This window comes from Eumetopias jubatus, unplaced genomic scaffold (genome assembly GCF_037043125.1).
Source record: "Eumetopias jubatus isolate StellerSeaLion01/CBP00866 unplaced genomic scaffold, mEumJub1_p1.0 scaffold_3, whole genome shotgun sequence".
NCBI classification, from domain to species: Eukaryota; Metazoa; Chordata; class Mammalia; order Carnivora; family Otariidae; genus Eumetopias; species Eumetopias jubatus.
In genome coordinates, this window is record NW_028274809.1 from 117,185,573 (window position 1) to 117,212,030 (window position 26,458).

The 26,458-nt window shown below is 36.3% G+C and overlaps 1 pseudogene; it reads right to left on the reverse strand.

Annotated features, from left to right (window-relative positions):
- Positions 1–20,352: 20,352 nt before the first annotated feature.
- Positions 20,353–26,458, reverse strand: part of LOC114211991 (bis(monoacylglycero)phosphate synthase CLN5-like) — a 39,251-nt pseudogene continuing 33,145 nt past the window's right edge.

A 26,458-nucleotide genomic window follows, 5' to 3' on the forward strand; every position in this document is an offset into this window, starting at 1 on the left:
TCTGGCATTCATGCAGACAGAACTTTAAATAGAAACAGAAATCCTTCCTTTTCCTTGTTAATATCGTCATCTCCATGATTTTCTGTGCATCAGAAATTTCTGAAAGTGATTTAGGAGCTATGATGCTTTTATTTTAATATTAACTACAAATACAATTTAGAATAATGTTATAAAGTATAATCATTCAAATGTTCATTAAGTGGAGGTGTCAATATGGGAGTGGAAAAACAGAACCCCACTCCAAGGATTCATAGCTAGATAAAACAATAAACACGACAAAATGTTTGTCAGTTAATGTCAGAGATGGTGCTCTGAAAATAAAAAAGCAACATTAAAGAAGCACACCTATGTGCTGACAAAAATCACTGCGTATCAGGCAAGGATCATGAAAAAAAAAAATGCAGAGAACATGGCTACAAAATAAATCACCCAGCAATGTGCCCCTACACTGCATTTTCAGTCTGTTTTTAAGCTTGGAAAAAGCATAATACCCACCTTACATTTATTTCTGTGTGAAAATTACTCTTGAATTATTCAAGCTTTGAATTGTTCAAGGTCTTCAGGAGTGATTCCTTTTATAAAAATGGGATCATTATATTTTGCAGCAGACAGGTGAAAAATCATTCAGGTCATAAGAAAGAATAACGTCCTTTAGAAATTAATGTATTTGTGCCTGATTTATATATTTCCTCATGAGGTCTGATCAACACTTCAAAATGAAAAGGCAAATGCCCTTAAGAATTGCCACCTTGGAGGACTCTTGGATGAAATTCACCTCAATTGTGACATGCCACACTTTCTCTTTGATATGGCAATCCAGGCCGAAACAAGCCAGTGCTATTCTCTTAACAACAAAGGTAAAAATAAATTCCCTTTTACTTTAAATTTCTTACTAGCCATTAAGATTATTTTGTATCATATACAAATTTTTAAAAAGTAAATATTACCCATACAAACCAAAAGAGACAAACTAAAATCAAATGTATATCTGAAATATAATACTGTCTTCTGATGGAAAGTTTACTGTTTAGATGTATGTTCCTAAAGTCTTTTTCTACTTTCTGTGCTTTACCTTTCAGTTTAACCTGAATTTCCAGTCACTATAAGGGGATGCTTCTAACCACATGAGAATAGTACTTAACAGATCTGCAGGAAATTGTTACTATTTACCAGTATCAATCACAGAAAATTTTCACATTTTCTCCTGGTGAATTTCATTCTTATTTTTACATAAATAAAATACCAATTAATTTAACCAGAAATAAGAGTTGCAGTTGCCTCATTTAAAAATTGAAGATTACTATAAAGGGCATGTTTAAGGAGCCCCAGGCTAGAATTACTGGTTCAGTTTGAGCGAACCTTAGCACTGGACCTCCTCCAACCTTGTTACCTGAGTTTCTGTGACACCTCCTTGTTTTTTAGTTAGAGTAAATATGTCTTCACCCTGATCTTCCAACATTATAGATTTTGACACAAAATGAGTGTATTAGTTTTCTACTGCTGTGTAACAAATTACCTCAAACTTAGCAACTTAAAACACCAGTTCATTGTCTCACATTTTCCATGAGTCAGGAATTTGGATTTTGGCTGGATTTTCTGCTCAGGATCTCACCAGGCTGAAATCAAACAGGTGTCTGGGGCTGTGATTTCATTTGAAGCTATTTTTTTTGTCCGTATGACTTAAGTCACTGCCTTCTTGCTAGCTCTTTCAGAGCTCCTAGAAACCATCCTCAGGTCCTTGCTGCAGCCTCTCACATCACAGCTCACTTCTTCAGGCCAGCGGGAGAGTGCTTGCTCCTGCTATCTTCTCTTTTAAGACTTCACCTGATTAGATCAGGCCTACCCTTCACCTGATTATCCTGGTCCACCCAGGATAATCTTCCCTTTTATGTGATTTTTTTCATTCAAAGACAATTGATTGGAAACTTTGACTACATCTTCAAAATCCCTTTTTCCATAATAATACAATATTGGGAGTGATAGATGTACGAGAGTGAATATGAGATATTCACTGGCCCCACCCACACTCAAAAGAAAGGGATTATACAGCATGAGTGCACCAGAAGGCCAGAATATTAGAGACCACCTTAAAATTCTGCTTACCACAGAGGCAAAATAAGACCAAATTTATTTGGTCGAGTTGAGTGTCTAAGATATTGAACATATAGTGCCCAAAATAGTGTTGGAGCATAGTTTCTGCTCAGCAATTCTAATTATTATTCCTATGTCATCCGGGCCTCTACCATATTTCCTTGGTTTGTAACCAGGGTAAAATTTTCTAAAATATTGGAGCGCTACACCAATATCAGAGATCCTTACCTGTTCCCAGGCTTCCCTGATAGGAGATGTTTCTAACTCTTCCCCTCTCCCATTCATGAAAACCCACATTTACAAATTTCTTCTATAGACTGATTCATATTATGAAGGCTGTTGTTCTTATTTTCGATGAGATTCTGACCCTTAGAAAGCTCATTTTTCCTCCTAATTGCCTGAAAATATAAGAAGGGCTAGGACTGTTTTTCCATTTGGGAGATGTCTTCCACCCTTTCTATTTCTGTAGTTATCTTTGGATCAAAATTTAGCATATTTTGGAGTAGTATCATAACAGATGATGAAGTTGGGTTCTCCAAGTATCCATCACTCCACAGAAACAACTATTCAGCTGGAAAGAACTATCAGAACCAACTATTTCACAACTCTGGAGTCAGACTGAACACTTGTGGCATCCAAGGTAGTGCTTGGTGAAGAAAGAGACTGGTAAATTTCAGCCTTTTGAATAGAAACTGCCATACCACATCCCCCAGCCCTACATCAGGCAGCTGCGGGGGTGACAAGCCACATTCCTGTTATGGTTTGCAGGTGCCAGGGTGGGCAATAAGGATCTTGTCCCCCAAAATTCAGGGCTGTGTGTTTTGATCTGCCTGATGGTTCCTTGAGAGATCAGCAAGACAGGTGGCCACTGTGTCAGCCAATGAATCAGCATTCCTAGCCTCTGTTGAATGAGCTGAAGAGATACAACACCTTTTCTTTTCTTTCCTTTTCTCTTTGCTTTTCTTTTCTTCTCTTTCCTTCTCTTCTTTTCTCTTCTTTCTCTTCTCTTCTTTCTCTTTTCTCTTCTTTTCTTTTCTCTTTTCTTTTCTTACTGTGTTCTAGCACTTATGGAAATCTCTGTCAAGTCACTGGCTGGACATCCAGAAAATGGAATAGACTATAGTGACCACACATGACAATGAAAATTGTGTTTTCAAAAATAGTTTTTTTTTTAATTCCTAAATAAAAAGAAGACAGGAGCCCTCAACAATAACAACAGCAGTCCCTGAGGAGAGAATGTGATATTCAGAGTCAGCACATTACAGTATGAAAAATGTCTAGTGTCCAACAAAAAATTCTCAGGTATACAAAGAAACAGGAAAGCATAGTCCATTCACAGGAAAAAACTAGAAACTATCCCTGAGGATTCTCAGACTTTGGGATAATTAGACAAAGACTTTAAATGAACTGTCTGATGCTCACAGAGCTGAAGAAACCCATTTTTAAAAAAAGTTAAGAAAAGGGGAGGGGGGACAGGGCCTGGTTGCCAGGAGGACCAACCATGTGAGTAGAGGTTTGGCGTTCCCCCAGAGTACATTCCTAATAGGAGTATAATCACTTATACTTCCCTCAGCATGGTTGATTGAAATTTATCTCATATCACCATTACCAGTGCAAAATATTATCATTTAAAAAAACATTTGCCCAGGGCACCTGGGTGGCTCAGTCTGTTAAACATCTGCCTTTGGCTCAGGTCATGATCTCAGGCTCCTGGGATCAAGCCCCCTGTCAGGCTTCTTGCTCAGTGGGGAGCTTGCTTCTCCCTGTCCCTCTTGCTGCCGCTCCCCCTGCTTGTGCTCTCTCTCTCTGTCAAATAAATAAATGAAATATTTTTTAAAAATTGCTCTTTTAGATAAAATTAAGATTAAATTAAATTCGATTAATAAGATGAAACATTTCTTCAAATAGTTATTAGCCATTTTTGTTCACATATTGGAAAATGTTATATTAATAACCTTTGTTCCTTATCTTAGCAGTATTCATTTTTTTATATTTAAAGAAATGAAATATTTTATCTGTCATCTTTGTTACAAACAATTTCCCAGATTCCTAGATTAGGAATTCTGCTAGAGCAATTATAGTATCTTACTCCAATAGATTCTACCTGGTTATTATTGGTATGTAAAAAGTATTGTCTTTATACATTTGTTGAGAAATGGATATGTAATAATAAGTTTCTGTGAAGTCTCAGTTGATTCAAATAGATATTTTTTCTAGGTAGTCCTGAAATTACCTTTAAAAAGTAATCATTCCTCCCTTACTTATGCCCATGTAAAATCATAGCTATCCCCTACTTTAAAGTAGTTTCTTCTAGTGTGTTATAGTTTAGGATATATTCGTTTCAAAATGGATGTGTTTTTTATCATTTTATAATGTATCTTCTAGACCTATTTTTTCCTATAATTTATTAAGAATGTGTGGTAGCTTGACTAACCCCCGCAGTTATTTAGATGCTGCGGTAACACTCCGTATTTGATGACTGATGAGAACTCCGGGCGCTTCCCGCTCAGCACAGCGGTGTAGGACTGCCTGCCGGATGGCGCTTGCTGAAACCCTGAACACACATCTAAGTACCCAGTGGGGAATGATCATAGTGCCATGACCTTTAAAAAAGTTGTCAATGTATTGAAAAATCTCTTGCTGTCGGTTACTACATACCTTAGTAACAGAATAAGAAAAAAGTAAAGCTAGCCATTATTAAGTAAGTACGCTGTAACTTTAAAATTAGAAACCGGGAGGATTACCTCCTTCCTTCCTTTGGAAAAATTGTGAAGAAGGGTTAGAATAGTTCTCACCTTGTTCTCCTTGTCATATAAGGTATCATATGGAATCAGAAGAACCTCCTTGTCTTCTCTGTGCTCCGCCAATTGTCAGGCTCCTTTCTAAGTTTGGATCAGCTTCCCACATTTGAGCCATTGTGTGAAAACACAATTTTCATTGTCATGTGTGGTCACTTTCCTGGGACTTCATCCTTTCCTTCACATCTATTTTCTTTTTGTATGTTGGTAAGTTTGCCTTCACTAAGCTCCTCCGGCCACATACCCAGTGTTAGCATCATCATCCCCTGTCTTCAGCTCTTTCTTCCGGGACTCCGGTTAGTTTTTATTCAAATTTCACTTCCAGTATTATCACTTTGAATTTATTTGTTGTACTTTCTTCATTGTCCCAATCCCTCTTTCCATTGCCATTTATGTAGGTTACTTTTACAATCATAGGATAGACCATTTTTGGACTATTTTAAATTATTTTCTCATTGTTTTTGAAAATTCTACATTTAATTTATAAGTAACATTGTGCATTAATGTTTTCCAGTAGTTCCCCCCCATCCCAGTTTGATGTGGCATTCACATTAGTTAGGTAATTCCATATTAAATGGAACTGAGTAGCTTCATAATTCCTATATTCCTGAACAGGTTGTATATCTGGGGAATTACTTTTTCCTCAAGGTTTTTTTTGAAGTAGTCATATGACTCTTTTTACCAATAAATGTTGGATTCCCTGGCTTCATTTTGCTGTTGTTGTTAATATTATCACTCCTGATTTAAGTCAATATTTGCTTGATCATTGTTATTAAATGTATTCTGTATTATTATGCTTTATGTTTGTTGTAAAAAACATATACTTAAACTGTGTGCATGTGTGTGTGCATCTGTCTGTGTTTTAAGGTATGTTTCAATCTTAATCTTCTCAGGATAATTCTTTCAATATGATCTTGCTTGTATCATTTTCTTTTATAATTTTGAAATTTATAGTTCCCTTCTATTCAATTTTATTTTCTGTTCAGAAATGCTGTTTGCTCTTAATTTATCCAATCATGTGGGTGATATATAACATGCTATTCATCTCATAATGGCCAGCTAACAGTTTACAAACACATTTGTAAACTGTTTCCTTTAAGTGTGTCCCTTTAACCTTTTTCATCATTAATCTGTATTAAAAACTGACAAACCATTAAATAAAACTTGAACAAATATGTAAGGACAAATAATCCTCAAAATACAGGACCTAGAGTCTGGTAGTCATATAAAAAATGCTGTCAGATTTAGATAAGATCCTGTAATAATTTTCCACCTGAATGCTCTCAGCACTCTAGTGTCTCATTTTCCTGTCTTACTAAAAAAAGGGAAAATGGAAAGCAACAATAGCATTGGTCATAAAGATGCATGATCTTTTCAAAGGCACAAACTCCCTATAAAACAAGGAAGAAAGGAGTCTACATGAGTTCCTTTGCAGGTCCTTACTGGCATGGAGGCATTTCCCTGCTTAGAAATTTAATTCTGTACATTTCAGTCCATTGCTGGTTTCAAATTTACTGCAAGGAGTCCTTCCAGGGTCTATTGTTTCTTTCTTTCTTTATTCCTTTCCCTTCTTTCCTTTTTGTATTTTTTGTTCTCTCTTTCTCTCTTATTTATTTATTTATTAATTTATTATTTATTTATTTATTTATTTATATAGAATAGTAGAACAAGGAGGTATGCCAGAGCTTATCTAGTTTCATCTCTTAGAAAGTTTATGTGACTTGTCAAAATCACTGACATTCACTTCTACAAGCATCATTAGAGCCTTTGAATCCAGGATACCTGCATTTCCACCCAAAGCTGTTCCCACACAACTCCTTGGTCTCCTTGTCTTTCATATTTTGTTTTGTTTTCTGCCCAAAAAAGAATAACTCAGAATTTACAACTTAATGGTTTGGAACACCTTGGCAAAATTTCAATGGCTGCTGATCTAAATTTCTTCATTGGATAGACTGTGAAACTAAACCAAACACACACACACACACACACACACACACACACACACACACACACACACTCTGACGTCCCCCAAGGCAGAGATTTGATGAGGGACATACGGAAGTAGCAATGAGGGTTTTTCCCTTTCTGATAACTCAATCCATAGGATGATAATAATCAGTAAAAATTAGTAAAACTAAGGTAACTGGGGATGGCAAGAAGCACTCTAGAATCTAAAACTATGAATGCAAAGATAGATAAACATCATTTTCCCCTTTACTAATAAGATTCAGATATTTTTTGATTGTTTGTTTGTTTTAAGTAATCTCTATTCCCAACTTGGGGCTTGAACTCACAACACAAAATAAGGAGTCACATGCTCTACAGACTGAGTCAGACAGGTGCCGCAGGTTCAGATACTTTTATGCAATGGAAGCGCTTCATCCATAGGGCTCCTTTAGAAAATCTTCCAAGCTAACATTATTTTATGTAAAACAGTACTGATGTATAATCAAATAAAGCATAAAAGGAAAGAAACCAATTTCTTAACTACGGTTTCAGTGATCTCATTTTACTTTTGCCCCTTCCCCAGTCTAATTGATAATTTGCTTAGATGGACATTCCCAACAACAAGGCAGTTTCTATAGTTTGAAATATAACTGACTAAAGGAAAAATGCCCCAAGGTATAGTCTAAGTGAAAAAATAAATAGTGAACGTATAATGCAGATTCTAAAGTAAGTGGCATGAAATGTTTGAAGACTTCCTTGTGCCAATCATTTTACTTTTTAAAAAAATTCTGAAGAGGTTCTAAGTTAACAAGTCATGATTATCCATGAAGTAAATTAATCTGAACGCTGTTAACTTTTTTCTGATACAACTGTGCTTTAATTCTTGTTTTAATTAAGCTCTAGGTGAAGAATGCATATCAGCTCAAATCTTATTTCCCAATTGTGGAACCTGACACATTGTGGTTTTGTTTTTTGAGATGTCAGATAAAGTTGGTTAAAAGAAAAAAATAAATCTGACTTTGATCGCTCCTATATGCCAGCCAGGAACATTTTTATTATAGAAAATCTGCATATACAGCAATGCTATTCCCTTCTCCCTGATGTGAGGGCAATGGAGCAGCTATAATCCATTCTGATGAAACACAGATGGTATCTGCAGAGCCCCCATTCATCTCTCTCCCTGAGTGCTGCTATTAATCAGCTATATTCTCCTGCCACTTTCTCCTGCAAAGATCATCTACTCAAGTGTTCTTGTTCCCTCTCATTGACACACATTCGGACCACGGGTGTGACATCTTGAGCCAACATACCAATAATAGGGAGAATTCCAATAGGACCATGCAATGGCTACATTTCCTACTAAAACTTTGTATTGCATTTATTTTAATCCTGAAGATAAAACTACATACTTGTCATTAAAAAAATGAGAAATACAAAATTATACTGTGGCACAAAATTATTCACTTATAATCCTACCAGTGAAAAGTGGATGCTATTAATATTTTTACACGCTTCCTTTCAGTCTCCTTTTTGTCCATATAAATGGCATATATTTTTAAAACGTAACATTCTTTTTTGCATCAATACATGAATGATTTGCCATATTCTTACAGATCTTCCTAAAACATCATTTAATTGCTAATACTGTTCCATTATACTGATATCAATGTAGTTAGCCAATCCTTAATAGGTTTTTCTGTTCATGTTTAACCTCTAACTTTATGCATACATATTTCTCTATATTTATGATTAAGTTCTTAGAATAGATCCTGGAATTAGAATTCATGAGCCAAATGATTAAATGTTCTTAAGACTCTTAACAAAAATAATGTAAGAGCCTGAATTTCATCAAATCCTTACCACCAATAGCTAATTTGATAAATTAAGTTTGTTTGACATTTCATTCAATATGAAGGGACTGACTTTTTAATATTTATCACCCATTTATATTCCTTGTCATGGATATTTTTGTTAATATTTTTAAATTATTTAAATTATTAATTAATATTTTAAATAAAAATATTTTTAATATTTTCATTTTTATTTATGCTACCATAGTATATATACTATAGTATGACAGGACATGCCATATATTATGTAGTATATGTTATATATAAAAGTCTTACCATTTTAAACTTAACAAGAACTTTAAACAGATAATAGATATTGATTTACCCATGTGTTCATATTTTTTTTATAAAGCCCTTACAAATATTCCTTAAGACCAGAAGGTCTTCAATTAGAAAATTGTAAGAAACTGCTACTCCATAAGTGCTGTACACATTTGTAATCTTATCCATAATCTGAAATTTAAAGAATAATCTGAAACTGAAATATTTTCAAAAGGGCGCCTGGGTGGCTCAGTCGTTAAGCGCCTGCCTTCAGCTCAGGTCATGATCCCAGGGTCCTGGGATCGAGCCCCACATCAGGCTCCCTGCTCGGTGGGAAGCCTGCTTCTCCCTCTCCCACTCCCCTGCTTGTGTTCCCTCTCTCACTGAGTCTCTCTCTGTCAAAGAAATAAATAAAATCTTAAAAAAATATATTTTCATAAGAATTTGAATAAGTTATTTGGAAATACATGTGATAAGAGCTTACATACTCATAAAATCTGTGGACTAGGAATTTCCCTAAGTGATCTCATCCCTCTAATGGCTGCAAACTCCTTTTACGGGATACAGTGATGACCCCAAAAATGTCCACATTCTAATGTCCACAACAAAAGGGACTTTGCAGATATGCTTAAATATCTTGAAATGGGGAGATTATCTGGAATCATCTGGGTCAGAATCAAAGAAGGTGATGTAATGATGGAAGCAGGGGTCTTAAAGCAGAGAGATTTGAAATTGCTACCTGGATGGCTGAAGATGGAGGAGGCGTCCATGAGCTAAGGAATGCAGGCAGCCTCTAGAAAACCAAACAAAAAAACAAAAACAAAAAACAAACACTCCTCCTGAGCCTCCAGAAGGAACACAAGGCTGGTAGTACATTGACATTAGCTCAGCGAAACTTAGATTGCTGACATCCAGAACTGTAAGATGATAAATATGTATTATTTTAAGCCATTAAATTTGGGGTAATTTGTTACAACAACAAGAGGAAACTAATAGATCCCCCATCAGCAAACAATTCCCAATTGATAACTTTAGTGCGACTAGACTTCTGAGTTTCAGCTTTCCATTTGACATTTCCACTTGAGTGTTTCAGAGGGGTTTAAGATTTAGCATGGTCCAAAGTAAACTGCTCATTGGGGCGCCTGGGTGGCTCAGTTGCTAAGCGTCTGCCTTCGGCTCAGGTCATGGTCCCAGGGTCCTGGGATCGAGCCCCGCATCGGGCTCCCTGCTCCGCGGGAAGCCTGCTTCTCCCTCTCCCGCTCCCCCTGCTCGTGTTCCCTCTCTCGCTGTCTCTCTCTCTCTGTCAAATAAATAAATAAAATCTTTAAAAAAAAAAAAAGTAAACTGCTCATTTTCATCCCTAAATCTACTTCTCTAGTTTCCACATACCAGTAAATGTTAGACAGTTCATGTAAACAATCAACTCATTAATTTGGAGATAATCCAAGATAGATACATATGACTCCCTCCTTTCCTTCATTCTCCTAATCCAGTTCATCTTTTAGTCATGGTGATTATGCCAAAGCATATCCATGTCCCCATATTGCTGTCTCTCTCCCTTTCCACTTGTGCTAGACTAGACCACAGTAGACCAAGCCAGTCATCATTCATGTGACATTTCTGCTTCCCTTTGTCCCACTTCAATCTACATGCCCCCTCCCCAAGTAGTCTTCTAATATCATTCCTCTGCTCTGTGCCCTTTAATTCATGCCCAGTTTCCTCATCATTGGTATACAAATACCCATACAGTCTAGTTCCTGTGTACCTTTCCAATCCCATCCTGTGCTATTTTCTCACTGCTCTTACTGGACACCACCCATCTTGTTTCAGTTCCATCACGATGCTGTGCTCCCTAACACCACATGACCCTTCCCCATACATCTCCTATTGGGTAAATACTGTTACTCATTCACAGCCTCATAAACCCTCAACTCATACTCTAAGTCATCTTAAGTATTATGAACTCATAGTGGTCTTCCATGACCTTCTATTGTAAATTAAATTCCCCCTTACTTCTCCCTCAAATAGTCTATTTTCCAAATAGTTTTTATCATAGCTTACAACTACATTTCATGGATATTTTTACTTGAGTTCTTTTTCCCTTTCCTAGATTTTAAGTCCCATCAGAACAGGGGCCAGGATTGTTTTAGCTAACCATGGGATCCTTTCACATGGCACAGTAGCTGAAGCATAGAGGAGGCTCAAATATTTGATAAACAATAAATGGACAAGTAAGGAGAAACTGGGTTCTAATCTCAAATATGTAGCTTTCTAGAATTCTGATTAGCCTCCTGAATAATAATTTTGCTATGGGAAAAGTGGGATGCCATTATTACATTATAATATTTCTATAAGGATTAAATCAACATACAGGTAGTTGATGGCACTGGGCTTATGCACGCCTTGCCAATCCACTGCCTCCAGTCTTGCCTTATTTGTCCAACCACTATATCTTCCCAAACATCTCCAGGCCCATTGTCCGTGAATGTCAAATGACACTGTCATACTATTTGCTTTGATTCAAATAATCCAGCCTTAAAAATTCTTCCTTAAAAAAGGAAGACATGTTTCATTCTGCAAAGCACTGTTTGCAGAATCATAACTCATAATCAAAGACAATATCGTGAAATTGGATGTTCAAAGAAATCAATTGGTCACAATTTTTGATTTCTTTGGTCACATACTCATCACAGGTGAAATTGGTCTGAAGCCCTGATATCAGTATTTTGAGCAAAACATCAGTTCTGATGCAAATCTGAGAACAGAGACTGAACACAAGCTAAAGAATTTTGTGCTGAACTTTACATGTCGATTAGTGAATATTCTCCTTTCTGCACACTAAATTTGTATGTTTCTGACAGTCACTGTCAGAAAATATAAAATTACATGACATTATAAAATTACATGAATTGCTGCTTCAACTTTGCATTTCCCAATGTGTAAAATTGACTCCAAATGGGGACTTCCTTCTTCTTTCCCAAAGTATGTTATATTCCAAACTTAGGTGCAATTGTTTTAAAAAGCCTCAATTGAAAGAAGGTTTCAGCTGGGTTTGAATTCATCAAGTTGTGTCTGAAAAATGAAGGTAGTTAGCTGAAACACTGGATAAAATAACTACCTCCTTATCTTAGACTTCCTCCCTGAGAACCCTTCTACAAGTGACCAACATGACCAGGGTGCCAGTTTTCAGTGGATGAGGAAGTATAGAATTTCAGCCAGTAGGAGAGAAATTCTGATTCCTGTCTCCATTCCTCCACTCTAAATTCTAATAATTCACATCATTATAGTGATTTGCATCAGAATTTTAAATTCATTATTTCTTATATCCGTATTTTTTAAGTTATTTTGAGTTAGATGACCGCTATTCCCACTTAGCACTTCTACTGCATGAAAATCACGTGTCCACTATCTTTGCGCTCTTCGATGAACCCCCAAGCTATTATATGGGGGTACCAAAAATGATTAAAAAAAAGTTGTCACTGACCCAAAAGATTTTACTATCCTCGACACATACACACCAAAGGTTTTCCTGTTTGTTTCTGGTCTCCCAATTTATCCAAATAAAACATCATGCTTTCCATTCCTCATCAGACCCCAAATAGAATGTATTCTCTTCCAATCTGGAGATGATTTTTGAGCATAAGTGATCACAGATGGTGCATTTACTTCATGGCTACCATCTTCTAAGATATATTCATAGTGCTAGTCTCCATTCCATTTTACATTAAAACAAAGTTAATTTCAAAATTTCTGATTAGAAGACCATTGAGATGTTACACAGTATGATCCACTTGAACAGTCACTTTTCTCTTTGTTAGAAATAAAAATGGGAGTCTTTCCTAATGACTTCTGAGCAAGGATCTGATGCTATTTTAATGCAATTTTTATTTTAATGTAAATTTTACTGAATTTTATCTTAATGTAATTGTTTACTGAATTACTCAATAATAAAATTTTTGACTGTAATTTTGACTGAATTATTTTTTCACTTAATTATTTTAATATTTGCTGAATTTTTTACTGAATTAATGTAAATTTTACTGAATTTTATTTTAATGTAGTTTTCCTGAATTAGTAATGAAATTTTTCATAAAATGTAATTTTTTACTGAACTACCCAATAATGAAATAGTATTAAAATGTAAATTTTACTGAAGTGTATCATACACACAAAAATGTGCATAAATCATAAGTGTGTAAGTTCATGAACTTGAAAAAGAAAGCATAGCAGAAAAAGTATATTACCGACACTTTAGAATTCTCTTGTGCCCACACCCAGTCATAATGCATAATCCCCTTCCTTTTTTTTTACTTCTATTGCTACAGATTATTTTTACCTCTTTCAAAACATTTAGATAAATGGAGTTTATTTATGGCACCAATTTCTAGCAACGTGAGGGCGGTCATTTTGGAAATGCCAGCAATTCTAGCAACACAGCCAACACCACACAAAGCAGAAGAATGATGACCCAGTCAAGTCACAGAATCATGAATAATAGTCAATGCTGGTTGTGTTAAACTGTTACCTTCAGGATTAGTAATAAATAAAACAAAGAGTCATATCTCACTGGTTTTAATGTTAGTATATGTGGTGATTAAAAATGTTGATCATCTTATTTCTGTTTTGGGCCACGTTCCAGTTACTAATGTTGCATAACAAGCCACCCCTGATGTCATAAAGTGCCAGCCAATTCCTAGTAGTCACTGATTTTGTTGGTCAAGAAACCAGACTGTGTACAACTTCTGCTGCCCAATGTTTGGGCTTAATTTGGGAAGACCAGAATGGCTGAAGGCTAGAAACATGTGAGGACTACTTCTTCACATGCCTGGCTGCTAGGCTGGGATCAATCCAGCTTCTGCAGTCAGATGCCCCTTGATAAGAGCACTTACATTTGGGCTTTCCATGTGGTTTGGGCTTCTCACAATATGGACACTGGATTTTAGGGTAGAGCACACCAGAGGGAGCATTTTGACAATCAGGTAGAAGCTCTCCAGCCTGGTATGACCAGGCCTCAGAGGTCACATAACATCATTTCACCATATTCTATGGGCAAAAATGATCATAATCCCATTGATATTCAAGAGGAAGGGCCATACACACTATTTCTTAATGGGAAGGGTGTCAGTGTAAACCCCCGCAGGCTCTTTGAATATCCTCTTAAAATATAATGCTTGTTCGAATCTTTGGGATAAAAAAAAAATTGTTTCACTTAGGCTGTTTTTCTTGTTGATTATGTAGAAATCATACATATGACATATACAAATGTTACATATCATGTATATTTCATATATGTCTCAAATCTATTTTTATATATCATTTCCTCTCCATTTTGTGGGTTGTGTTTTCACTCACTTCATAGTATATTGTAATAGACAAAAATTTGTAATTTTAATATAATCCAATATGTCATTAGTCTTTTTATGTCTGGTTTAAAAAATGCTGTCTTAATACAAAGTCAAAAAGTTAGTTTTTACATGTTACATTCTAGAAACCTTATTTCTCTACCTTACACACTTAGGTCTACGTTGGAATTGATTTTTTAATTTATTTAATGTATTTTTTGTGTATTTTAATGTATTTATCTTTTCTTCTTCTTCTTCTTTTTTGTTTTCTTGTTGTTTTGGAATTGATTTTTGTATATACATTAGGAAAGGGATGTGATTTTTTCTCCCCTACATGGCTATCCAATTGATCTAGCATCCTTTACTGAAAGAGCAGGAGCATCTTTGTCCTAATTTGAGCAACCATATATGTCTGCATCTGTTTCTAGACATTCTATTCTGCTCCACTAATCTATCTTTTCTATCCTTACTCCAACACCACAGTGTCTTAATCACCATAGTTTTGCAGCTTTATAATAGATTTTGATATCTGGTAATGTAAGTCCTATGACTTTGTTTTTGGTTTTGTTTTTGTTTTTTTTTCCCCAAGATGGTCTTCACTGTCTTTAGACCTTTGCATTTTTATTTAAATTTTTAAATCAGCTTGCCAAATAGCACACACACAACCTACTGAGATTTGCATTGAGATTGCAGAGAATCTATACAAGAATTGGGGAAATTTTGCATCTTAAAAAGAATATCTTCCAATCTGAATATGGTATAAATCTCCATTTATTAGGTTTCTTAACTTCTCTCAATAATTTTTTATAGCTCTCAGTGTAGAAATCTTCCATATTTTATTAAATTTATTCTGCACTATTTGATATTTTGTTGCTATTATAAATAATATTCTAAAGTCTAATATTTTTATAGATTTGACTTTTTTTGATAGCATATAGAAACACAGTTGATTTTCATATTTTATCCAGCAAACTTTCTCAATATAATTATTTTTTGATAGATTCTCTGTAGATTTGGATTCTCTACAGAGCCAATCATGTCTGCAAATAATGACAATTTCTTTCTTCCTTTCTAATCTATTTAGAAATCTGCTTTTAATCTCTTATATCTGTTTCTTGCCTTATTGCCCTGATAAGACATGATGTTAATCATAAGTGGTTACAGCAGTTGTCTTGGTATAATTCCTGATCTCAGAGGGAACACATTCATTTTTTTCATCATTCAGTATGATTCTTGTAGTATTTTAAGTGATATTTTTAATATTAAATAAGGGTTCTTCTTTCCCAGTTTGCTAAGAATTTTTATCATAAATGAATGCTAGATTTTTGCATCTATTAAGATATGACTTTATTCTCCTTTATTTTTTGAATTTGCTAAACTACATTGGCTAACTTTTTTTTTAAAGATTATTTATTTTTGAGAGAGAGAGAGAGCATGAGAGAGGAAAGGGACAGAGGGAGAGACTCTCAAGCAGACTCCCTGCTGAGCATGGAGCCTGATGCGGGGCTTGATCTCAGGATCCATGAGATCATGACATGAGCTGAAACCGAGTCAGACACTTAACCAACTGAGCCACCCAGGCGCCCCTACATTGCCTGACTTTGAATGTAAAACCAACCTTACGTTCCCTATATAAATCTAATTTGGTGTTGTGAGATGGTGTAGGCTTGTAGGCCCCTTGCGAGCCAGGGTCATTTGAGAACTGCAGTGAGGTTAAGGACAGCCAGGCAGGCCTGGGCCAGGAAGAGAAAATGTTCTCTTCCCCTTATCTCAAGTTGCAAGTTCTAAATGCCTGGATCAGCAGGAAGTGGCTCTTGCCTAGATTAGAGGTGTTCCTTCTTAAGACAAGAACATGATGACTCCAGAGGAAGGGTGGCTGAGAGAATTCTTTAATGTATCTTTCTTCAAGGATGTTAGCTTAATCCCATTATGTGCTGAAAGTACACGTCATTATGTTTATCTGATTGCTGCAAGTATATAGCTGTGTGGAAAATAAACGACAGCATGCAGTTGCAAGTGCTGCCTTTGCTCTGCATCCCCTGTGTCCTGGTCCTTTCGCAACCCTTACCCAGGGACCCCAACGCACTAGACGTTGACAGTGTTGATGTATTATTCTTTTTTTGGGAGGCTATTGTTTTGTTGAAGGTGTTGGCTTCTATGAATGTAAGTATGCCATGAAGTTTTGGGTTCTTTTCTTATAATGTCTTTGACTGACTTTTATATCATGTTTATGTTCTATTTATAAAATGAGTTGCCAAACATTTCTTTTCTCTCTGTTTTCTGGAAGAATTTATATAAGATTGGTGTAAAAGAAAAAGATTGGTGTAATCACTTTCTTATATTTGTGAAAGTATTCACTGGTGAAGCATAGGATTTCCTTTTTGGAACATTTCTGAAACTATAGATTTAGTTTCCTCAAAAGAAATATTCAGATCTTACACCTTGTGTCAGTGATATGATGTTTGCTTTTTCAAAAAGTTTATCAATTTCACCTATATTTTCACTGGTAAATTTGTTAAGATTCCCTTACCAGTGAATTGTACAAGACTGATGAATCACAGATCTATACCTCTGAAACAAATAATGCAACATATGTTAAGATAAAAAGCAAGAAGATAGCAGGAGGGGAAGAATGAAGGGGGGGGAATCAGAGGGGGAGACGAACCATGAGAGATGATGGACCCTGAGAAACAAACTGAGGGTTCCAGAGGGGAGGGGGGTGGGGGGATGGGTTAGCCCAGTGATGGGTATTAAAGAGGGAACGTTCTGCGTGGAGCACTGGGTGTTATGCAGAAACAATGAATCATGGAACACTACATCAAAAACCAATGATGTAATGTATGGTGATTAACATAACAATATAAAAATTATAAAAATAAAAAAAAAGATTACCTTACCATTTTGATGTCAATGGGATCCACAGTGATATCCCCTTTTTCTTTTTTCTTTTTTTTTTGATATCCCCTTTTTCAATTGAGATTGGAAGCTATGTTAAGATTTTTACTTTAATCATTATGAAATGTTCCTCTTTCTCATCAGTAAAGCTGTTTAATTAATGTCTACTTAGTTTTTTAACATATCTCCATAAGATTGTTTTTTCTTTAGTTTGCAATTCATCTCTTTCTGTCCTTTTACTCCCAGATTTCTCTGTCCTTATGTCTGAGTTATCCTATTAAACAGTGAGTAGCGCTTTAAAATCAAATCTGCTAGTTTTTGTCCTTCAATTGGAAAATTAATCCATTTAGCATTAATGTAAGTGCTGAAATATTGAGGTTTAAATATGCCACCTTAATATTTGTCTTTTACTTCATTTCATCATTTTTTTTTTGTTTTTTCTCTCCTCTCTTGCTTTCTTAGATCAATGAAGAGGTTTTTTTTTTTAAATAATTCTTTTAACTTTAATTGCTCTATAATTGGAATTTTTTGTATTATCCTTTCATTGGTTACCTTCAAGTTGACAATATGCTTCCTTGTCTTATTAGAGTGTACTTTAAATTAGTACTTTTCCAGCTCTTAGAAAATGCAAGGATTTAAAATAATTTAATTCCACTTACCTTTCTCATCCTATGTGTATTGCCCTGTTTCTGAGTTCTAAAAATACTTGAAACCTCACAGGGAACATTATTATGATGTCGTAGCATCAATATTCATTTAGAGTCACTCACATATTCACATCTCCTGATGGCTTTATTTTTTGGTTGCATTTTTTTTTTCCACCCAGGGTCACTTTCCTTTTGACTAAAATATTCCCTTTGGCATTTCTTTTAGTGTGCTTCTGCTGGCAAAAATTATCTCATCTTTTTTTCTTTGTCTGAAAAAAATCTTAATGCCATTTTAAATTTGAAGAATATTTTCTTTTAGTATAGAATTCATAGTTACCAATTCTTATAGTACGATAAAAATGCCATTCCAGTTATTTTGCTCTCACCACTTCTGTAGAGACATCTGCCCTCAAGCTTATTGTGGCTCTTTTGGAGGCAATGTATCTTTTTTTTTCTCTGATTCCTTTTAAGATTTTATATTGGTTTTCAGCTCTTATAGTGATGTGACCTAGATATAATTTATATGTATCCTTATTGGCATTTGTATCATTTCTTGAATCTATAGCTTGCTGTCACTTCTCAATTTTAGAAATCCTTGGCCATTCTCTCCTCAAGTATCACTTCTGGCCTATTCTTGCTTTCTATTCTCCTTTAAGGATTACAATTACATGGATGTCAGGCCATTTTAACACAGTCCAAATATCTCTGATTCTTTTCTCTGCGTTTTCCCTCCTATTTTCTTTCCATGTGTGACACATGCTGTTAATGCAATGTTTTTATTCCTTAAAACTTTTAGTGTGTTCTTGTGGACATTCAACTGCCATTATTGAAAAGTTTGTCCACAAAAGAGTCTTTTCCTTGGAAGTGTAAGAAGCCATACTGTCATATACATTGAAGTCTACCAATTCTTAGAAATTAATTCCTGCTGGGAATAGCCCTCAATCAGTGAGTGTGGGAGCTGATACATAAACATTCCAGCCCTTGTCCCCCAGGTGGGTTGATTCTAAAGCAAGTGTTTTGTACCATCTCTGAGTGAGATTATCTGTACTTGACCAGTAACCTATGGTGTTGGTAACCTGTGGTGCAGGCACTGGTCTGAGGACTACATTTTGAGTAATGGTGAAACCTTGCTTGATAGCCGTTTGCCATGCAGTCAACAGAACTGGTTCAAAATGTGACTCGGTTACCATTAGCTGGGTAGCCAGGGAAAGGTCATTTAACCTAAGCCCCAGTTTACTCATTTGGGTCAGGTAAATAATACCTATGTTTGGGCTTTGTAGGAGAACTCAGTGATAACTAACCTCTCAAGAGGCACTCAAATGTTAGTAGAAACTGAATAACATAGTTTACATATTTAACAGATTGTCTCTGCTTCATCATCTTACTGACTGGTGTTTTTTCCATGAATAGACATCATCAAACATTTAAAGGACCTTGAAACCTTGTTTGATGGCCCTAAATGGAAGCACAGCTACTTGGAGATCCTTGACAAAAACCTGTCCCCTGTCTGAGAAGTGTACCCTCTTCTGAGTTGGCACCTCAACTGGGTGGAAGGAATTCAAGAAGAGTAGAGGAGTCAGAGGGTGCCTGTTCACCCAGATGCACCTGCAGTCAGATACTTCTCTGTCCCCTGTGTTTGAAGAATTGCAGAAGCATTCAACTGTCAGCTCAAAGTCTAGGGAATTACTATAAACCCCAGGAAAGGTTGGCATTTAAACTACATTAGGCCAGATCGAGGATGGCATTTTGTTCTTTGACTCATCATTATAGCAACCATTTACTGTAACTTTCCTATGACAAACATACACGGCTTCAGTCTTTACAACAATCCTGACAGATGAATCATCTTAGATATAAGGACAGTAAGGTTCAGAAACGCTAAGCTGCCTAAATCACAAAATGCCAGTTACTGGCTAATTCTAAAATGCTAGCTAGTAACTTGAGCTCTTTAACACTGTTTTTACCTCATCCAGAAGCACGAGTGCTGCAGCTATGGTGTCCAGATTGGTCTTTAAGTGAACAGAACAAAATCAAACTACTAGACCTGGTCCCAAAACTTACAAAAGCTGTAAAGTCCATCTAAACCACCAAAAAGTACTTAAATGAAAATGCATAACTGCTATACCAGAAAAAAGTACCTCCCATCATGAAAATGTCACTGAGGGTATTAAAAAAATCTTAGTACAACATATCCACAATTAAAAAAAAAAGGGGGGTCCAAAGATCCTATATATCTGATATGAACTATAATTCATATTAAGAAAGGCTTGGAGTTTGAATCCAAGATCACCTAATGTACCCACTTTGACCAATGCAGTAAGTTTCAACTTCTCTCCAAAAATAGTCCTGAGATGGTATGTGGTAATTCTGCCCGGGTGCATTTCTCTTTTTTTTTTTTTTTTTTGCCCTGATGCATTTCTGCTCCAAGGTAGAAAGGCCTAAGAAATCCACAAATGTAAAATCACCCCGTGAAAAACATATATGCTAGTGATAAAAGGAAAGAAAGAGCAGAATTAAAATATTATAAACCAGAGAGTGTTTTGTTTCTGTTAGGTAAAGGGATTTCTTCATAAGTTACTTTAATAAAAGGGAATTTCATAGGTAAAAACCAATATTCAAAATTATAAAACAAATAGAATTCTCTGTGTATAATCACTGCATCAGAAATTTGCAAGATACTGAAGAGAAATTCCTTAGTTGACCAATGTGGTTTGAAGGGGTAATAAAATTTTTTTATGGCTAAAGCAAGAGTCTTATTTCCTGTTGGCCCCAAAACGGATGTTTCATTTCCCAAATAAGTAGGTTCTCCACTGTAAAGAAATATTCTCGTATAGTTGGTTTCTATCTTCTTGAACTCTGCTCCAAGTTCAGCCAACTTCTTATATGTCCTTAACACGAATTTAGAACAGTCATAGAATTCAAACCATGTCTCCGCCTCTCTTGCTGGGCTGGCTTGGACAGTCCATGTCTAGTAATAAATACCTGTTTCATTGTCCCGCTTTACCCACTTGGCCATTTCGTTAAATGTGTTTCCTGTTATGGTTGCTACTAGAACTAACATCCCATTTTCCCTCCAGTGAATATCATCAATTCCTTCAAAAAAGCAGGCAGCTCCTTGATTACACCAGAAAGGGGCATTCATTTCAGGTCAGAGATGGGGAAATGTACAGTTTCCAAGTTGGAAAATTTCATACCATTCCATTGTGTAGTTCTTGCCAGTTAAAGTACTCTTGAATCCAATGGCATCATGGATAATTTTCAAGTGTCCCAGGAGGTTCCCATATTTAAATTCCCATTTGTAACCGAAAGACTTCAATGACATCATCACCTTTTGTAACTGGGATAGGTAAGCCAGTTGGACAGAATGTGTATTTAGCTTGACAATAAGGATCTGGTTCTGGACAGAAGGAAAAGTGTCTTCACTTCACCCACAACACTTGTGAACCATCATAGTATTTGTAAAGGAGAGTGGAGTAAGTGAGGTCATAGGAGACCACATGACCCATGCTGGGGATGGAGGGGGCGGCACTCCATAAGGCTGCTTCTTATATGAGCTTCTGTGAAAGTCACGGACATTGCAATAAACTATAGTGTGGAAAAGAAACTTTAATGTGAGACAAAATTGTAGTCTGGGTACACAGTTTACTGGTTCAGTACAGGTTCAATTCAACCTTGCAATGACCTAAAATAATAAGAAATATTGCCAAAAGTAATTATCAGAAAGCAAAGAGTCCACTTGGTTAAAAAACTTTTAGACATCACACCTTCTTGTATAATTACAATATCTCTTGAAAGACTTTAGAATTTTAATTATCTAAAGGTTATATACAAAAAGCTGGGTTAAGAGAAGCTTTTTTATAACATGTTGTTCTTTTAATTTCCAGGAAGAGAGAAGAAGCCAAAAAGTAATTAAAATAATGAAGGTGTAAGGGAGTATTATCTCTAGAGTATCTTCAAAAACAAAATAAAACAAGATGAAAAACAGAACTATACCCCAAAATAACTAAAACCTTGCTGCTAGAATCTTTTAGGTTCATTGGCTTCCAGTGAAAGACCGTATTAAAGACTAACTAATTACACCAGTGCTTTCACTGTGGACAATGCCATCTAAAAAGTCAGGAGAAAAATAAATCGTTTACTGCTCAGGAGGTAAGTCATGAAAAGGATAATGGGGCTTGTAAAATATTAGGAAACAAAAAGAAAATTAAATGACAGAAAATGCTACTTTTTCAGAAACTATTTGATTGAGTTTTACCACTGTGAAACCTTTCACAATGTACAAATATCACTGAAGGGCGGAGCAAGATGGCGGAGGAGTAGGAGACCTGGATTTCGCCTGGTCTCAGGAATTCAGCTGAATAGGGATCAAACCATTCTGAACACCTACGAACTCAACAGGAGATCGAAGAAGAGAGTAGCAACAACTCTCTGAACAGAGAAGCGACCACTTACTAGAAGGGACGCAACAAGTGGCAGATCCGGGGAGACTCCTCTTCCTCCCCCAGGAGGAGTGGCATGGGAGTGCACAGCAGGGATCTGCTGGGTTTGGAGACTCCACACGGGGTCGGGTGCCAGAGATAGAAACGCTCGGTCACAGGCCGGGTGAGCACGGAGTGCGGCCAGAGACCGGGGAGACGGGAGTGACTGCTTTTCTCTGGGGGTGCACTGAGGAGCGGGGCGCCGAGTTCTCAGCTCCTCGGAGCAGAGAGTGGGAGGCCACCATTTTCACCCTGGTCCTCCAAAGCTGTGCCAGAGCTTGCAGGGAACAAAAGCTCCTGAGAGCAAACCCAAGCAGCTTGCTTAGCCCGGACGGACAAGGGCAGGGCAATTCTGCCTCCGGCAAAGACATTTGGGAACCATGGCAACAGGCCCCTCCCCCAGAAAATCAACACGACCAGCCAGCAAGCCAAGACCAAGTTTACCGATCAAGGAGAACGGGAGAACTCCAGCACTAGGGGAATACTGCACATAGAATTCATGGCTTTTTTACCATGATTCATTAGTTTTTCAAAGTTAATTTTTTAACTGTTTTTTTTTAATTTCTCTTTTTCCATTTTTCAACCAACATCTTATCAATCCCTTTTTTAAAAAAACATTTTTTATTTTTCATTTTTTGAGTCATATTTTATCCCTTCATAGTAGTTACCCTTATTTTTGGCATATATATGTAAGTTCTTCTCTCTTTAAAATTTTGATATACAGTTTCGTCTAACAGATCAAACTATACCCTAAATCACTAGTGTATGGCTTTGTTCTAGTCTCCTGCCTGATCACAGTCGCTCCCATTTTTTTTCTATTCTTTTTTCTTTTTTTTAAATCTTCTTCTTTCTTCTTTCAAACAACTTCTTATCAATTCCGTTTATAAAACCTTTTATAAGTTTCATCTTTACATTCAGCTTCCATCCCTTCAATGTATCAACCCTTATTTTATACACATATAAGTCTTTCTTCCTTTAAAATTTTAGGAGGCACTTTCTTCTAACAGACCAAAATACACCCAAAATCTAGTGTGTGGCACTGATCCCTGCACTAGCCTGATCATATCTGATCATATTCTGTTTTTTTTTTGTTGTTTTGTTCTGTTTTTGTTTGTTTTTATCTTTTTCTTTTTCTTTCTCTTTTTTTTTCTCTTTCTTTTTTCTTTCTTTCCCTTTCTTTTCCCCTGGGTTCAGGTCTTTTCTGATTTGTATAGAGTATATTTGCTGGGGACGTTGTTAACCTGTTAGCATTCTGTTCTCTCATTCATCTGTTCTCCTCTGGACAAAATGACAAGACGAAAAAAATCACCTCAGCAAAAAGAACAAGAGGTAGTACTGTCTGCCAGGGACCCACTCAATACTGACATTAGTACGATGTCGGACCTAGAGTTCAGAATCATGACTTTAAAGATACTAGCTGGGCTTGAAAAAAAGTGTGGACGTTATTAGAGAAACCCTTTCTGGAGAAATAAAAGAACTAAAATCTAACCAAGTCGAAATCAAAAAGGCTATTTAATGAGGTGCAATCAAAAATGGGGACACTAATTGCTAGGATAAATGAGGCAGAAGAGAGAATCAGTGATATAGAAGACCAAATGATGGAAAATAAAGAGGCTGAGAAAAAGAGATAAACAACTACAGGATCACGAGGGCAGAATTCGAGAGATAAGCGATATAAGATGAAACAACATTAGAATAATTGGGATCCCAGAAGAAGAAGAAAGAGAGAGAGGGGCAGAAGGTATATTGGTGTAAATTATAGCAGACAACTTCCCTAATGTGGGGAAGGAAACAGGCATCAGAATCCAGGAGGCACAGAAAACCCCTCTCAAAATCAATAAAAATAGGTCAACACCCCGACATCTAATAGTAAAACTTAGGAGGCTCAGAGACAAAGAGAAAATCCTGAAAGCAGCTCGGGAGAAGAAATATGTAACCTACAATGGTAGAAACATTAGATTGGCAACAGACCTATCCACAGAGACCTGGCAGGCCAGAAAGGACTGGCATGATATCTTTAGAGCACTAAACGAGAAAAATATGCAGCCAAGAATACTATATCCAGCTAGGCTGTCATTGAAAATAGAAGGAGAGATCAAAAGCTTCCAGGACAAACAAAAACTAAAGGAATTTGAAAACACAAAACCAGCCCTAAAAGAAATATTGAAAGGGGTCCTCAAAGCAAAGAGAGAGCCTAAAAGCAGCATAGATTAGAAAGGAACACAGACAATATACAGTCACAGCCACCTTACTGGCAATACAATGGCACTAAATTTTATCTTTCAATAGTTACCCTGAATGTAAATGGGCTAAATGCCCCAATCAAAAGACACAGGCTTGCAGATTGCATTAAAAAACAAGACCCATCGATATGCTGTCTGCAAGAGACTCATTTTAGACCCAAAGACACCCCCAGATTGAAAGTGAGGGGGTGGAAAACCATTTACCATGCTAATGGACAGCAAAAGAAAGCTGGGGTGGCAATTCTTATATCAGACAAATTAGATTTTAAAACAAAGACTGTAATAAGAGATGAGAAAGGACACTATATCCTACTTAAAGGGTCTATCCAACAAGAAGATCTAACAATTGTAAATATCTATGCCCCTAACAAGGGAGCAGCCACTTTTATAAGTCAATTAATAACAAAAGCAAAGAAACCCATTGACAACAATACAATAATAGTGGGGGACTTTAACACCCCCTCACTGAAATGGACAGATCATCTAAGCAAAAGATTGACAAGGAAATAAAGACTTTAAATGAAACACTGGACCAAATGGACTTCACAGACATATTCAGAACACTCCATCCCAAAGTAACGGAATACACATTCTTCTCTAGTGCCCATGGAACATTCTCCAGAACTGATCACATCCTAGGTCACAAATCAGATCTCAACCGATACCAATAGATTGGGATTATTCCTTGCATATTTTCAGACCACGGTGCTTTGAAACTAGAACTCAATCACAAGAGGAAAGTTGGAAAGAACTCAAATACATGGAGGCTAAAGAGCATCCTACTGAAGAATGAATGGGTCAACCAGGAAATTAAAGAAGAATTAAAAAATTTCATGGAAACCAATGAAAATGAAAACACAACTGTTCAAAATCTTTGGGATACAGCAAAGGCAGTCCTGAGAGGAAAGTATATAGCAATACAAGCCTTCCTCAAGAAACAAGAAAGGTCTCAAATACACAACCTAACCCTACACCTAAAGGAGCTAGAGAAAAAAGAGCAAATAGCCTAAACCCAGCAGGAGAAGAGAAATAATAAAGATCAGAGCAGAAATCAATGAAATAGAAACCAAAAAAACAGTAGAACAGATCAAAGAAACTAGGAGCTGGTTCTGTGAAAGAATTAACAAGATTGATAAACCCCTGGCCAGGCTTATCGAAAAGAAAAGAGAAATGACCCAAATCAACAAAATCATAAATGAAAGAGGAAAGATCACAACCAACACCAAAGAAATGCAAACAATGATAAGAACATATTATGAGTAACTCTATGCCAGCAAATTAGATAACCTGGAAAAAATGGGTGCATTCCTAGAGATGTATCAACTACCAAAACTGAACCAGGAAGAAATAGAAAACCTGAACAGACCTATAACCACTAAGGAAATTGAAGCAGTCATCAAAAATCTCCCAAGAAACAAAAGCCCAGGGCCAGATGGCTTCCCAGGGGAATTCTATCAGACATTTCAAGAAGAATTAATACCTATTTTCCTGAAACTGTTCCAAAAAATAGAAATGGAAGGAAAACTTACAAACTCATTTTATGAAGCCACTATTCCCTCGATCCCCAAACTAGACAAAGACCCCATCAAAAAGGAGAATTACAGACCAATATCCTTGATGAACATGGATGCAAAAATTCTCACTAAAATCCTAGCCGATAGGATCCAACAGTACATTAAAAGGATTATTCACCATGACCAAGTGGGATTTATCCCTGGGCTGCAAGTTTGGTTCAACATCCGCAAATCAATCAACGTGATACAACACATTAACAAAAGAAAGAACAAGAGTCATATGATCCTCTCAATAGATGCAGAAAAAGCATTTGACAAAGTACAGCATCCTTTCTTGATCAAAACTCTTCAGAGTATAAGGATAGAGGGTACATACCTCAATATCATAAAAT